The 5,667-nt window shown below is 50.9% G+C and overlaps 1 pseudogene; it reads right to left on the reverse strand.

Annotated features, from left to right (window-relative positions):
* Nucleotides 1–355: 355 nt before the first annotated feature.
* Nucleotides 356–1,397, reverse strand: LOC144133992 (uncharacterized; annotated as a pseudogene).
* Nucleotides 1,398–5,667: the final 4,270 nt, after the last annotated feature.

Below are 5,667 nucleotides of genomic sequence, written 5' to 3' on the forward strand. Positions count from 1 at the left end.
ATTCATCTTGACGGACTCCCGAAAAGCTTTTGATCATTACTTTGCAGGCGAGATCTCCCCCTTTGTCGCTTGTATTTAAGACGGACTGCCGCTGATCGCACACCGAAAAGAATCATTCGGCTCCTGGCCACCAGAGCTTACGAGATAATGAGACCACGGATGCCTGCACTGTGGGGAGACCTGTGATATCTTCCACATGGTGTGTACATGTACTCAAAATCCCCACCTCCCCCTTCCCCTATCCCTTCCCGAGAGACACGAGAGACTACCCTCTTGAACTGTTCTTCGCTTGATTCCCAAGAGTGAGAGAAATGTAACTTTAATTTGCACCCGTGAAAACTGAAGGGCGAGAAGGCTATAGCCTAAACCGCCATTCATTCCCTAAACCGTCGCGCGGAATCCCTTGGGACTCGGCGGCGGTCAGGGCGGGACCGATGACTTTGCGTTGTTCTGCTTCGGGGTTGAGCAATACGATCTCCCAGGATTGTACATTTTTATTCGGGTCGTTATAGAAAGGGCAGCTTCAGACCATGTGGACTAGATCTACAATGCTATTGCAGTGCATACATCTAGGATTAAAGACTTCTGGATACCATTTACTGTAAAGTAGAGCATTTGGAATCACCCCGGTTTGCAATTTCTGCCACTTGATTTTCTCTTTCCTACTGAGCTGTTTATCTGCTGCTGAATAGGCCTTGCGACCGAGCTTATAATGAGAAATTACATCATGGAATGTTGTGAGTTCGTCACCCGATGGGAGGTATTCCTCGTGTGGAGGCGGCGCGTCAGCGGCGATTGACTGCAAAGTGAGCCCTCGGGAGGTCGCGTTCGGCTTCTTGTTCCCAAACAGACCCTGTTGAGCCGGGGACCAGATTCTTGAGATTAGCTGTGATGGTACTTGCCCTTCTTTCAGAATTTTGGCGGCTTCAGCAGAGATTCTGCCCATATCATAGTTCTTAATGGCTGTCTTAGAGTCACTCACTATCATCCTTGTACCGTTTTGTAGTGTAGCTATAGCAATGGCAACTCCTTCTGCATTTGGTGAACTTGTGTTTTAAACAGTGCAGCACGAGACAGGGTCTCCACTCTCACGAACCACTATCGCTGTTTGTACTGCCTTCCGATCGTATTTGACAGCGTCCGTGTAGAGCACATCGGATCTACCTCGAAATTTGCTCGGTAGTGCCACAGCCCTATCTTTGCGTCTACCTTGGTAAAATACCGGATGCATGTTCTTTGGCAGCGATAGAATATTGAGTCTATCCCTGGTTGCTCTAGGTATGTTATCTGTCCGCTTTGAACAATTGTAGGGTTCGAACCCCAGAGGCTCCATGATTTTCCTCCCAGTTTTTGATTTTTAAAAGCCTTTGATACTGCGATAGGGTGGCGGCTTCCATGAGCTCATTCAGATTGTTGGAGACACCTGGGTTTAGAAGTTTAACCGTCGAAGTGTTCGGAGGAAGACCTAGTGCTGATTTGATCCCTTTTGTGATTATGGTTCAATTTTGTCCTTTCTTGCCTTGGCCAGTTCGAGATAGGGGGCAACGTATAACACTCGGCTTAAGAAGAAATCTTGAACCAATCTCAAAAGATTGGCCTCCTTCGCCCCTGCATGCTTGTTAGAAATGCGCTTGAGTAGCCGGCACGTCTGGCTGGTACTCGTTACAAGTCTCATGATAGTTTCTGTGTTTGTACCCATTTCTTTGCATGCGCGGCCCTCGGGCATGTATACTGTCTACAACCGGAATGGAACTGCCACTTAATCGCAAAGCAATATCACAGCTTTTTCAAGGGGGACTCTTTCTTTTCATTTTTTGAGATGAAACAAAAAAAGCCCCCTGATTTTTCTGCCTTGAATATTAACTCAATCTGCTCGAGATATTTCTCTATTGCGCCTATGGCTCGCTGAAGTTTCCTTTCAATCTGTCCATCGCTACTCCTGTTCAACCACCGCGTCAAATCGTCGGCATATATGGTGTGATGCAAATTTGTGATTCCATTCAGCTGCCCTGCGAGCCGAATCTTCGCTACATTATACAGAGTGGGAGAGAGAACAGATCTTTGCGGCGTCCCTATATTCCCCTATCTAATGTTTTAGAGTGATTGTCCAGCCAGGCTGATGGTAACCGTCCGATTTGCGAGAAAGTCCCTTACGTAGTTATAGGTCGCGACTCCAACTTTTAGCGTGCTAAGCTTCTCAAGTATGGCTACGTTTGTGACACTATCAAAAGATTCAGGGACGTCCAGTGCCACAATGACCCTAGTATCAACCGTATTTTTATCGATTACCTGCATCTTAAGCTGTAGAATGGCATCGCATGCCGATAGGTTTGATCTGAAGAATATGAATGTATCAGGATGAAGTATTTGTGGGGGGTTAACGTCCAAACGTGACTCAGGCTATGAGAAACGCCGGTATCAGGATAATGATTTTGATCTTCCATGACTCTATGCAGTCTAGATTGAATTATGTCCTCCAACAATTTTCCAACCCAAAACTTTAAGGAAATGGGTTTGACATGCTCAAAGCCTAGCTTCTTTCCTCTCCTCGCAATGAAGACCAGGTTCGCAGCTTTCTATGCTCGCGGTATCTCTCCCTGGTCCCAACATTCTTGCATACAGGTTGTAAGATTCCGAATGTAACCGTCGTCAAGATTCCTGAGCATCCTGTTGTTGATTCTCTCCGACCCGGCTGACGTTTTGGTTCTGAGGCTGTTGAGTTTAGCCCCCCCTTCCCGACAGTGATGGGACTGTCCAATACCGGGTTTACCGAGCCCGTGTACTCAAGGACTCCAGAACAGTTAAGGTAGCGATCCCTAACCTCGGTTATAAGTTCCTTTGTCGGACCTGCATATTTATGCACAAGCAATTGAAGCTGCTGTTCAGCCTCCGATATTGATTTCTCTGGAGCTAATAGATGTCGGAGCAGTTTCCACGTTCCAGCGCTGCCAATATTCCTATCCGTTTGTTACACAAATATAACCAAATTTTGCTTGGTGAGTGCTATTGCATGCTCTTCATTGTTTATCTTGAATGCTGCAAGTTGTTTTCTGAGATTCCTGTCACCTTTTCTCTGGCTGATCTTTTATAGCGGCGCTGGCATCGCCAGCGGCGCTGACGGAGATGCTGATGGGAGGGCGGCCTCGCTCCCGCAACAGAGAACGCATTCGACAACCGGCCGGGCCAGCAACATCAACAGGCCACTCCGCCGGCTCATCAGCCGTGGCTACCGGGACCTCTAATAAATGTGGATCACCTTCCTCATCTTGTGACTCAGGACGACAGCTTCGACACGCGCAACGCCGGTCCCACCGGCTCTACGCTCCCTCCGTCCTTTCCCACCAATTGGCCTTGCCGCTGCACGCCCGCTGTTTGCACCCGGCTTTCGGCAGCTTCTTCTCTCCGCCATGTACGCGCCTATCATCGCATCCGGTGGGTTCTTCGAGCAGTATCGGCGCTCCTTCATTCCTCGGTTGCCCGGTCTACCCGCGTTTTATGCCAGGGACCCCGTTTTGTGGCTGGCGCTGCTGGTCTCGCTCTATCACATCCACCATGTGTCCAGCCAGCTGCTGCCCTATCAGCACGCCGGCCGCGAACTCAAACCCAGTCTCCTGGCAAAGCTGCGGAAGCCGCCTGCTGGCCCAGACATTTGCGCTGACTTCAAGAAAAGCCTGACGGCGTAATTTGGCTTGGAGCTGCCGCCACCTTCCTGCGCTCCAGTTCCAGATTGAGAAGCTGCGGCCCCACTCCACGCACTACCCCTGGCCAGACTCCTTCACCGAGCTGCTTCGGATTTCACTCTGCCAGCTAACACTACCACACCAGTGCCGCTCCGCACACCGGTATGTCCACTATCGCCGCCACTGAATGTGCCCTTACCCACGGAACTTCAAGTGCCACGCATGCACGCGTCGGTCTCTTGCCAACCTTCTCAACCAGCTGCTTTATACTACACCGCGGTCTCTCATAAGTTTGCTCCAGCAGCCTCCACGGACGGCCATCCAGCTGCGAGCTCCCATCCCTGGGCGCCTCCTGCCCATCCCTGCTTGCCAGCTGTGGCGCTTGGACCATCACCAGAAGAACACTCTCTCGACCCGGGCCCCAACTCGCTTCTAGTCGCATGTTTGCTTGCTACCTCTAGCCTAACCAGAGTGAGCCCAACTTTTCTAATTGTGGGGCGCGCATGCAAGCCCCACCAGAGCATTTTCGCTCATCACACGCGACCTGAACCACCTGGATCGGATACCTGCCAGCCTGGCGCCTTCACAAGTGACTGTACCTTCGCGACAGACAAGATAGCCATCGAAGGAGGTGTCATGCTTTCGACACATTGCAGCATGCCCCGTCCAACACCGCCAATGTACTCGGCACTATTACTTCCTTCCAACTCCAACCCCTACGTCACATACTTGTGCCCTCAGTTCCCAGCAAGCAGCCCCAACGCCACAGTGGGCTCACTTTTGCAAACAGTCGGTACACACCGTCGCCCGCTTCGACCACTTCCCTACACGGCAGCCCCAGCCCCACAGAGCAGATCGCAAGCCCAATGGCGCGCGCCGTCGTTTCACCATCGCCAGCGGCCGAGGCATCCCCTTCTCTTCTACGGCTGTGGTTTTCTTGCCGTACCTTCGCCTAAACTGAGTGGAGCAGCAAACATCTCATATCTCCCATAAATCCCCACGAGGATGCGTTTTCTGTATTGGCGTTTCCCGGATAGCTACCGCAGGGGCCTTTCCCTGCCCCGCCAGTAGGCCTTACGACTGAAGCGCGCCTAGCTCGCCTCCCGTTCCTCGATTACTTTTCGAGCCTGTTTTTTGCATCATGCTCATAATCTTCTGGCTCCTCTCGCCCTTTGCGAAGCAGCCAGTCTCAAGCACCCGAGCTCGTTTCTCCCGCACGACTGCCTTCTCGAACTCTGACCCGAACTTCACTCGCCTCAAGAAACTTCGTAGATACACTTTTTATACCGTTTTTATATTGTCTTTTATCGCGCATCGCGCTATTGGGGGCACCTGTAGCGGCGGTGGCATCGCCAGCGGCTCTGATGTTGATGGGATCGAGACCTCGCTCGCGCAAAGCAGAGCGCATTCGGCAACCGGCCTGGCCAGCAAAATCAACAGCCCGCTCCGCCTGCTAGCCAGGTGCGGCTGTCGTTACCTCCAATAAATGTGGATCTCCTTCCACGCTTTTGCTCTATTTCTTTTTCTTCCATAAACCCACGAGATGCCTATCAACGACTTCCGGATCACCTTCAAATTCAATCTCTTCGGTAGCGTCCAAACAGATTGAATAACTCCCTTGCTCCAATCGTTAATATCGCTTATCGTTTCCGATCCCGACCTGATACTTCTAACAAAATCCCAATGTACAGTCTCAACTCTCCTCTTACTGAAGACCGGTGGGCCATTCTCGACGATGATCTCTTGTATCCTATGATCGCAACCTAGGTCTTTCTTTGTGTTGCATCATGTAGCAGTGATGCATGCCACTACCGACCAAGGTTGCATCTGGTGTCGTGCCCATGGATAAGCTATTCGTCTTCCTAGTCGGCCTCATCAGGTCCGTAATAAGAACGAGCCCATGTTGTAGAATTTTATTCCAGAGTCTTCTGCCTTTAAGTTGCGTGAATTTTTATCCCCCTGCCGGCAGTGCATATTAAAATCGCCC

This window comes from Amblyomma americanum, chromosome 5 (assembly GCF_052857255.1).
Source record: "Amblyomma americanum isolate KBUSLIRL-KWMA chromosome 5, ASM5285725v1, whole genome shotgun sequence".
NCBI lineage: Eukaryota > Metazoa > Arthropoda > Arachnida > Ixodida > Ixodidae > Amblyomma > Amblyomma americanum.